Source organism: Ixodes scapularis, unplaced genomic scaffold, assembly GCF_016920785.2.
Source record: "Ixodes scapularis isolate PalLabHiFi unplaced genomic scaffold, ASM1692078v2 PGA_scaffold4__175_contigs__length_147842914, whole genome shotgun sequence".
NCBI classification, from domain to species: domain Eukaryota; kingdom Metazoa; phylum Arthropoda; class Arachnida; order Ixodida; family Ixodidae; genus Ixodes; species Ixodes scapularis.
In genome coordinates, this window is record NW_024609879.1 from 51,627,098 (window position 1) to 51,638,416 (window position 11,319).

General features: G+C 44.8%; 1 pseudogene; it reads left to right on the plus strand.

Moving 5' to 3' along the window:
• The first annotated feature begins 376 nt into the window (after positions 1-376).
• LOC115332923 lies at positions 377-11,087 on the plus strand (annotated as a pseudogene).
• The last annotated feature ends 232 nt before the right edge of the window (positions 11,088-11,319 follow it).

Sequence of the window (11,319 nt, forward strand, 5' to 3'; positions counted from 1 at the left end):
CTAGTGTTAGCTGAACCTCTGGCATGTATAATATTATATCTATGTTTTTTATATTGAGTTTATACTTCTGGAGATATAGTAAAAAACCAATTGGCAGCACTGAGGCACTGCCACCGTCAGGTTCAGTGTCAGTGGCTCTCTGGTCGATCTTTGCCTTGGAGCCCTTTCACCTTCGTTTCAAAACTGGAGGCCACCTCGTGTGTGCGCAGGGAAGTGCTATGCTTCGCTTTAATTGTTGTTTCGTGTCTGTTTGTGCTACAGGGGCTGGGACGAAGCCTAGCATGCACACCGCTGAAAAACATTGTCTCCGATCTCATGTATGTAGACGGCGCTGGCTGCCATCGGAACCGTGGGACAGACACTCATGGCGACGCTTGAGAATGGAAGATATTCTTTGTAGTCCACCCCATGGGATGTCCTTCCCTTTCCCTACTTTTGTAGTAAGGGTTTAATTTCACAGAAACAAAAGCGTAGTATGCTTTCATCGCGCAGAGAGCACTAAATGCCTCGCAGAAACCTCCACTAAAAAAAAAAAAAGAAACATTTGAAATTTTTTTGCCCCACAATTTTGCCGCCCTAGGCAGATGCCTACTCCGACTATTAATCAACCCGTGCCTGCTGAATGGGCCAATCTAACTGCAAGCCGCCGTCCTTGCTTCCAGAGCTCTTGGGGATGGTCACGGGCGTCGAGGAAGAGACAGGCCGTCCAAGAAGATGTGTGCTTGTGGGTCTGGCTTTGGAAAGATAGACAATGCCGAGCCAAAGCCCCTCCGAGCAGCCTTCCGAGCAAAGAAGGTCACGAAGTGCTCTCCTTTCACTGGAGATGTGGGTATGGTGACATCAGCCTCCTTGGTAGACAGGATTAAGCAGCGCCTGGTCAGATTTTGGGAAGTGCCTAAAGGCGGGTTCTAACAGTTCCCGACATGAGCTGACCACATCTACTAATTTTAGTCCTCCAGCTTTTGAAAGTGAATAACTGATAGTTTTGACACTTTCACGACAGGTGAGCGTTGTGCTGCTGAGTCTAGTATACTTCTTGGAAACGTAAGCGCAAGATTTGGACTCGTCGGGTGCGTGTGAGTAGCTGTGCAGTGCATGACCAGATACAAGAGGTGTTTCTCTCGGGACTGGTACATTGGTTCAACCATATGGTTCAACTATGTACGAGTCACATTGGTTGGTTCAACTGTGATTAAACTATGTACCGGTCAGTTCAACCATGGGGCTCCTAGACATGTTGCACGCTGACGAAACAGTCCCCTTCACCATTATGATTCCTATAATTTCTCGGCTTCAAGTTTCCTAAAACAGCAGGCTTACGTTGGCACCAGTTTTTTCCCTTTGAGTTGGGGTGTTATACTAAGGGAATGGTGAAATTATTGCTGTACTGAAATAAATGTTAGTGTGTTGGAAGTGTCGCAACTGCAGCTGTATATCAACGGCATCAGCAGGGGCTCGCTACGCCTCCCTTTGCCTTGCGGTGGTGCCTCTAGCGGCTGCCCCTGTCCCTGTGTAAAATTTTAGCGGAAGTTTCGTGACCAGAAGCGGATTGAAAGATACTGGCAGTCATCACTACAGACTTCATCCACTAAACTTAAATGCAAGACCTCATGTTGTATAAATGCACCCGTGATGTTTCAGATGTTTGTTTTTTATGCTCGGGGCTCAGCTGTTTGTTTTTTATGCTTGGGGAATGTCCAAGTGCACTTCATTTGGTTACTGGGGAAAGTTGAAGGGCGAGTACTTACAGTCCTTACCTCTCTTTACAGAGACCTTCAGGAAGGCAAAAAAAAAGAACAACGATCGCCGAAAGACTGTCCTGTGTTGAATCGACAGGTGCTGGTGAGCCGGACGAAGGTAACCTGCTTTTGTTAAAAGTTGTCTTCAGTACAAGAATCAGCAAGTAGATTGTAGTGTCAACCATCCTTGTTTTGATTTACCGTCAGAACCAGCCAGCACATCTGGAGGCACTCGGCGGCCTCCCAGTGGTGAGGAAACGAGCGTCGTTTTACCAACCCCACGCGAGTTTCGGCCACTGGCGCAAATTTATTGTTGAAATAGATGTGCCACCAAATGATCCGGGCGTGCATTGGACCTTTTGGCCCGAGTGTAATTGCTCGTGATAGCATTCCTGAAGTCGAGAAACAATCAAACTGCGTGTAGAATCTGATTTCAATGCGTCTTTTGACCTACAGTATCAGCTCTCGTGCCATGCAGGTACATAGCACTGGAGTGGCCAAGCTGCGGCTCATGAATATATGTGGCTCCACGGAAGTCCAAGTGCGACTCGCGCCTTTTCTGAGAGTGTACCCTCTTCTCCCACCCCCTGCATTAGAAAGAGAAGGAAAGGGCTTTAGAATAAATATCAGATTGCAGTTTAGAATCCTTGTGCTACCAGGCATATAGTTAAACTGATTATGATTTAGATATACGTCTAAAACCCGTGCTCTTTACCGACCTCGAAAAGATTTTGAACACAACAAATAAATGTTGTCAGGGGCATCGACTGCAGTTGCTTGGCGGTTAAAAAAATGTTCTGCCTCACATTCTTTCGTTGGTGCCAACAATGGTACTTATCCCATAAAGATACGGGCCTATCCCTCGTTATCGTTTTTTGATGCCCCCCCCCCCCCCCCCCCCAACTTTAGTGGCTCTCTGAAGTGTAGCAGTTTTGTTTGCAGCTTTTAGGCCATGTCAATCTGGCTACCCCTCACATCGCACTTTCACACATCTTGTCTGCTTTGTTTTTCTTCAAAATTGTCCTCTTTTTTTCTTGTAAGTTCACCCAGCCCATATTTTTAATTTTTATTCACTCCCCGGGGGCTGCTACACTTTTGGAACTTTCCAACATGCATTAGGTATATGAATCCCATAGGAAATATACCATATATTTGGAAAAATACAAGAATTTAAAGAATGTTATCATACTGTCTTAAACTTCCAATGATCACCATATTTTGTAATATTTTTTATCCGTGCTCAAACAAGATTTTTACTTTCAGTTCCAAGTCGTCTTGGCGGAGCACGCACCCCAGGTAATTATCATTTAACTTTTTGCTCCATACTGTATTTGAGTGCATTTAGAGGCATGCATCTTGCATCTTTGCGTCTATGAACTCGAGAATTGGAAAGACGAAGCAACATGAGCAAGCTATGCTATGCAAGGATTTCTTTGGTTATCTTTCCTTTTGATCCCTGCCAAGTGCAGGCAACAGATGCAAATTTGTCCTTCACTGTTATGTTCGCTTTCAATCTATTCCAAATGCTAGCATTGGTAGCATTAGATGCACATTCAGGTCATTCATAGAAAGTATGAATCGCAATCTCAGTGCATGTTAAGATTTGATTTCTTACTACTGTATCTTCAAATTTTTTAAATCAGTCCAGGCACCGAAGAGAAAAAAGCCAAGGAGGCAGCACCCAGAGTCTTTGACATGTGAGTCTCGCTATCATATTTTGAACCTGAATCAAACCGGTTAAAAAAAAGGATACTTTGTTTTGCATGGTTGCTGCTTAAAGGGCAACACTGTTCAATAGACCCTTTTCAACTGTCCGCACCACAACGTGTCCGTCATTGCTTGCACCCATACTATGAGCATTTATTGGACACAAAGTTGTGCGTCGGCGTTCGGCGTGAACTCAGATCCAATCAGGCACTTCGTGAGCAAGCAATGGTGACCGCCAATGTTGCTTGAGGGACTTTTGAAAAGGGTCTAATTCTGCAGATTTTGAGATTAGGGGTGATTATTATAACAGAAGTACTTATAAATAAATCTGCGTCATTTCTTTCCTGAAAAGTTGAATAGTTTTCATACAACCCTCCTTTAAACGAAAATCTCGAACCAAAGTGGAAGCTTTGCCTGTGGCAGCAACACTGGTCCTGTGTCTTTGCAAGCTAATCCACCCATGTGGCACGAAGAGCTACGTCGCTCACTTGACGACGTTGCAAGCCAGCTTTGTCGTATTTGCTGTCCCTGCTACACCGACGACACCTGCATTGCCACTGCTGAAGCGTTCAACTCAGAGAAGGGCAAAGTTTACCTAAGTAACGTTTGCTGGAGCGTGAGTGAAAGGTACATTTTAGTAGACTACATGTAGAGATGTTGCTATGAGAATGTAGCATGATGCATAAAACCGACAGTATGGCATACTTTCGCACATGCGGAGAGCATTGGCAGGCTCAATACCACATGTGTGATCCGGATCATGTGGACGCCTTCTCCGCCACTGCACACACTCTTTTTCTGTATTCCTGGATCGCCAACAGCGGCAGCACTTAGAAAAGTAAAAATCCAACAAAACAACTTGCTTGTTTGCGACGTTTCGCTCAGTGTTGGCTGTACCAACACAGTGGCATTGACTGCACCGCACGTTGCCTGCTAGATTGATCAGATTTTGGCAACTGGGGGCTGCTCAAACTTTTTTGGCCCTTTTATGTTGTAATATTTGGCAAATGGGCCTTTCAGAGGATACTGAGTATAACTGCATTGTTTTCTCAATATCAAAAATTATCCTGAAGTAGGGAAACAAGACTAATAGGAGGTGGCTTTTCAAATGGCTTTGTGCGTTCAGGTCCCATCAACTGAAATGGTGGGGGGGACTGACAGCTGTGCACCCTGGGCTTATCTCATGCAGGCATCACATGTGAAAAGTGCATTGTTTGCGTGTGAAGACATAGGGAACACTTTTTTTGTACACGGCAACTAGCAGATAATTGTATCATCTTTCCTACTCCTTCGCCATTTTTCTTAGATAAGTGCCTCACGATTTAATATATCTGTTTACAGCCGAGCACAGGCCACTGGAGACAGGCGGAACCGGGGAGTCGACAGGGGTACCGAAGGACACTGCCGCTCGTAAGTAATCGCAACATTAGATGCGCGTTTTTGATCACACCAAGGCCTTGTGCCCATGTTGCTGAGCATCTTGAGGGTACTGAGACAAAAATGTAGGAATATTCCCTGCCATTCTTTTGCTGTTAGTGACTTTGGGGAGGGATGTTTATTTTATATCATTAAAGCTGTAGACGCTTAAGGACCAAGGCCAAAGCGATATCGGCCCGCCGCACGGTACATGGTGCGTGGTAAGTGCGAAACAAGACACATGGCATGCAGCACGTTGCGACCACCCGCAACGCAAAACTTGGGCATTAACATTGTTTAGGGGCTAGAGGAGCGGCTACGGGCCTCTTTATTTTTACCTCACTCGCAACTGACCGCTTTGGTGCTCCTCCCTCGACACATATTAAAACAGATATATTTCGTGCTGTAGAAGTTTTTATTTTGAGCTGTAAATACAGTGTGTCAAGCTGAAGTGGAACGGCATATAACAAAACAAACCACTTCGATGGCCAGCAGATAACGTAGATAGAGCAGCTGTAAAGTCAAACGCTTGTAATTCTGAGTTCACTATATATAGAGGTATATTTTACCTCGAGTTTATAATGGTAAGAGAAATCTGCACGAAATTTCAAACATGTACTGCCTGTATGCACAAACAATCCTCCGGCCAGCCCGACAAAAAAGAAAATAGAACCTTGGAGATAAATGGTCGCATGGTGAACTGCTCCTTGAACTCGGCTTCTGTTGCATAAACCTGCGAGATTTGCCGGGGGGCTTCTTGACACAAGAAACGTGCATTGTGTCGAGAAGCGCAGCCAAGGATGGAGGCAGGGCGGCCGTCCTAGTCCTAGGAGCCCAGAAACAGCAGATCACCATTCCCAACCACCAGAGCCATAGCAGGTTGGCTGGGTGTCACAGGTCTTGATGTCGTAGCATGACGCACGGCACTCGTGAAACATTAGTAACCAAATATGAAGTGCACACCTCTGGTGTCAGCAGAGTGACAGTGGGCGTTCGTCGGCCACTCGCAACCTGCCTCTCCAAGAGAGGCGGTTTGCGATTTGCTGTCGAGTGCCCATCGTCATCGCACTGACACCGCTGCTGGTGTATGTCTTGCCTTTCCTGAGCAGAAAAATCAGCTCAGAAAGTGGTGTGTCCCGACCTTTCATCGCGTTTGTAATAAGAAAATCGGCGTCGCGTGATTGTCATTTTAGAATTTTTAGGGTGCTTAGGGCCTGTAGAATCAGTTGCAACTAAGAACAGGCGATTGTAGATTCCTCTTAGTACCCCTTTAAAGAAACTCAACCACTTAGTTTCGTAAAATGAGAGCGTTTACCAAAGCTTTCACGCAAAGGAGCTTTAGTTAGGGGCATTTTCTAATAAAAATGGGCAAGAAAATTTGGAGAAAAAACGGAGCTATAAGTGCACAGATCAGCGAGGAAACATGCTTTGAAGCGTCTTAGGCCTAGGCACGAAGTATCACATGACCACAAAGCAGCCACTCGCAGCCCGAGTTTCGTTTTTTATCCTGGTACAAGTGTTCTTACTGAGGTTCTTTCCCATTCTCAAACAATTGAGAAAGAAAAAAAAAACTGTCCCAGAAGTTTGAGAAATCGCCATTTCCCGGGCTTTCGGGCCTAGTAGCCATGAAGCGATCAGATTTTGAAACTGGTGCTTATCGCAGCTCTCCTCCGCTCAACCAAATGCAGCGCGTCTTACATGCGTTGGCGACATATCAATATTTTTTTTTGCTTTGTTTGTCAATACACATTATAAAACTTTGTGGGGAGCATTATTTATTCACCATACGTGCCAAAACTGTGAAGTTTTAAAGAAACACCTTTTTTTGGCCATAAATTCGGTAAATTGGGGCTGTGTCTCTTTTTGAGAAAGATTATTTAATTAAAACTAATGTTTATATTATACTTTTGAACATCGCATACAGTTTATAAGATCTCTTAAATTTTTACAAAACATTGAAACACACTTGCTCTGTCTGGCAACCATTTCAAAGCTCTCCAAACCCATCCAAAACAAATAAAGGTGCGGGCACTCTTCTGAAACTTCCTGAAACCCATGTTTCAGAACAAGTTTCTCCCCATCATCAGTGCATAATGTTCGTCAGTAATATGGTTAAAACTTTCTTATGCCTCGCTTATTTTGCAGCCTTCGAGGCTCAGCTGCTCAAGGTCGTGCTTGACCTACGGATTCAAAATGAGCAGCTGTAGCAGCAGATGAGGGAAATGCAAGTCTCTGTGGCACAGGCGCTCAAGCACGTTGTGTCATTAAAGCACCAAGAAGAGCAGCCGAGGTTTGGGGTACGGGCGACACCCCAGGAAGTGGCCAGGCCCGAACCACCCGAGCTGTTCCTGATGCCCATTCGCGACATGGAGCAGTTTCGTGCTGCGGAGGCGCGGCTAAAGAGCCCCGCTGACAGGACACTGCTGGTATTTGTATCCTCTTTTTCACAGTATTGAAAGATATAAGGCTGCGATTCTTACTTTGTGATTTAACTCGGGTTATCTGAAGATATGCAAATGGGTTGAAATGTTGACTGAAGCCTTTTACCGTAATATTTTCAAACAGGTGAGCGCACAGCCAATGCACGAGGCAGGCTGTTGTTAGGGGCACTCTTAACCTGAATCCTGCGATTGACTTGTGTCAAGGTCATTTAACGCCAATTGCACGTTTTACAAGTCAGCTTTACTGGCCTGCGTATACTGTATAATCGCGTGTAAGGACCGCACCCCAGAATTGAAGACAAAGCACTGAAAAAAAGGTTTACAGAAATTATTCGCATATCCGCCGGACCCCCTCAGGGGCGGATGCAGGAATTTCCTGAGGGGGGGGGGGGGGGGGGGTTCAGGTGTTCGTCAGCGTACCATATGTTTACGAACCCCCTCCCCCTCTCCTTCGTTTTACGCCCTAAATTTTACACATGCAGAAATCAAGAGGGGGGTCAGGACATCCGGAACCCCCTCCCCCCCCCCCCCCCCCCCCCTCTAAATCCGCCCCTGCACCCCTTGTCCTTGAGGTGCGCCGACTGTAATGCCACGTTTCTCTGGACATATATCGCTAGGTGGCTCTAGCCATTGCCCGAGCTCGTAGCGGCACGTGTCCACATCCCCGATATTTGCTCTCCACTCATCCGTATCACCGTATGGCGTAATGCTGTCGCCCTCGGTCGTGTTCAGCCGCGCTGTCGGGATGCATTTATGTGCGGCAAGCCATTGACATAAGATAAAGGGTATGTCAGGTCTCGTGGCAAGCGTGAGGAATGAAGTATCCAGTGGGCTCGGCTCGCGCGAGCACTCAGGTTTCCGGATGCCACTGTATGCTCTGGGAAGGTTTCCTTCTGTTCCTTGATTCTTGTCAAAGAGTCGTGACTTATCTGCCTTTTTGCGCAATCTCAGAGCTAGGGGCCAGTACCACCTCAACAATCATATGGAGTTCAAGCCGAAAGTTGCCGCTCATGCCATCAATTATGGAAAAAAAAAACGATGTGTAGGGTGCAATGTGAAAACTAATTAAATCCGATTGACGATTGAGCCTGGACTCCGGAGTGAAGGCGTTTTCGACCAGTGCAGCCGAGCGTGCTCAAGTATATTCCTGTCTAAATGTGGATAACGCTATTTTATTAAAAAATCCATGTCACCTCCAAAAGTTAGCCCTCAAATCGGGAAAAAAACTATGGCGGCGCTTACACGAGTTTTACGAGTTTATACAGTACTTTCTGCAGTTGTTAAATTGCCTTTTATAGAGGCCACTAGAAGGGAAAATGCTGTACGGTGGCCGCCAAAAATTATGTGCCCTGTGCGTCACTACATTTTGAACAGTTTTCTCCACCAGAAGGTCATGTAGACTATAGTAGCCTTCATGTGCATTTTCATTGAACGGCACTTTAGGGCTTTTTCAACTGCCGCTTTTTTAAATTGTTTCAAGTAAAATATTTCACAAGGGGGAAAGTGAAATCACCCGCCCATTTGGGGGAAACTGAAACTGCCCGCATATTTGCCTTTGGGTGCTTAAAATATGTCAGCCTGCAAATAATCATGAACCATGTTATTTTCCTATGACACCTCTGCCCATTTTATCCTTCAAGATTAAACTCCGCACGTGCAACACCTCTCGCCGTGGGTCTGTGTGCAGAGCACGCACGAGCCCACCTGCATGCTTTTTGTGTTTAACGCTTGCTTGGCTAAGAAAGATGCTGTAGTATATATTGGCCTTCTTTTGGTCCTACCCCTGTTCTATAGTCGATATCTATATTTTTAAGGCAATAACATCATTTGTACTTTTAGCATCTGTTGCAGAAGTGAAGTTACAACTTTTAGCCTGCTCCAAAAGGTTTTTGGGCGTGCCGACCATTATATGTGTATGCCCAAACAAATTTGTAAATGATTGCCGGATAAATTTTCACCAATGCAATCTTTACTTTGCATAAGTAGTGCATTTCCAAAATGAGGTGTTGACGTATCCTAACCGAAGGTCATCCTCTGGCAGAAAATGAAGTTTGCAAAGTCAAAGAGTAATTGTCATTGCATCTGCCACTTCATTCAGGGAGTGTGAGTGCATCCGTAGCTATGTCCCCATGCATAGTAGTGTACGGTAGTCACACAAGCGCAAGCTGAGCAAGTTGAATCATTACACTGACGGGCTTGAACTGAGGAGTGCCGTAACTGAGTGAGCGCAAAACAAAATTATGAAAACAAAAGTACTCACACTGTGCTGTTGTCATTATTTTGTGTGACTATGCAGACGGCTTTGGTCAAGTCCCGCTTTTTTATGCCTCTCTCCATTTAAGTCTTAGTAAAGTAAATAAATGGGCGCAAAATGCACGGGGTGACGAGCCGGCGGACATATATCTTTAACAAATTTAGGATATGTAGGATTTTAAATGCAATGTTTTGAGAATTACCTACATTATTAGAATTGCTGAACAGATTCTGACGAGACATTGAGTAAAGATGATCCATCTAAAAGTTTCCACGATTTGAACAACGATGCATGTGTCTGATGGATAAGCTTTAGTAGAGTATATGCAGGGAAATGTTCTAAATTTTCTGGTTTGCTTTAAGACGGGTACAAGCCACATTCGAATATTTTTAATTCGCTCTTCAGTAAATTTGTAATTTTTTTATGCGCGTAATGTGGTTTGCTGCATGTACCTGGCCATGCACATCCTCTTAGTTAAGACATATTCATACCATTGTGTCTGCGTGTCAATAACTTTATTGACATGTTGAGAACACATTTTGTCTTTCTAGGAGGAGCAGCTCCTGTCTTTAGGAGACAGGAAGACACTGCAAAAAGTGGTACGAGAGATTGTGGGGCGCCTGCTCTCGAAACAAGTCCAGGAGCGGTTCTCCATCCTGGGCTACCGAGGAAAATCGCGATTCAAGGACACCACAATGTGCAAGGTGGTCATTGGTAATGCATATTCATTACTAGCTATTTAATTGGTGGTTATAATGATGATGCAATTGGAACACTACAAGCGAGAGCTTTGAAATATGTTGACAGTTAAGTTGACCGTTCAATTCGACTTGCATTTCCTGTTATGAATAACTCCATTGTTGGCATTCTTGGAACCTTCATACTCAAAAGCAGCACTTTAAAGTAATTAAAAAAGTTTTCTTTGTCGGTCATGTCTTGTTAGTTTACAAGTTGAAAATCTAATGAAGACCATTTAGATGCCCTGGTCTGTAGGGTGTCGGGGAAGTTTTGCTCTGTTTTAGACAACTCCTCTCTGCACCTATCCCCGATTTCAGATTAGTAGAATGTTGCATAAAAGAGCAGTATGCCTCCATAGAATCGGCAGCTCAGCGTGGTAACCAAAGCCAGAATCTCCACCTCTGTGGTGGTCTTGCGTCATTTCTGGATTGCTGGCTGGTGTGTGTCCTTCTATTTACACTAAGGAAACACTCACAAAGTGCAGTTTGTAAGCAGCAGCCAGTGTGAAAGATATTGGCTTCCCCTATTCCTCAACCAATCTGTGTGATCGGACAATTTTCTTTACAGGTGCCATAAAAAGTCGCACTGAAGGGTGCAGCCTGGACGCGGTAGAAAAGCGGCTGAGCCGCTTCTTATCGGGTGCGTCCGATAGGGAGGGGGGCAGGGCCAACAGAGTCAAGAAGACTTTCTCGGTGCCTCCAACCATCTCGGATGATGAGGGAACGGCTTCAGCTGAGCAGCCAGCTGCTATGGTTGAATCTCAATAAAGAACAACGTCATGGTAAAAAAGTTTGTATGTTTCCTTGTACTACTCACCCCTATGCATGCATCTGGGGTTTCGTTTCAACAAGATAGCCATATCTTGTTGAAATTGTTGTCAATTGTTCACACAGAATGGTTTCTTAAAATTAGACAAATGTTGTTGTCAATTGTTCACACAGAATGGTTTCTTAAAATTAGACAAATACTAAATTGACTTGTTTCGGTTCAAGTACAAAAAACGTATTAAAAACGGTCAGCACCT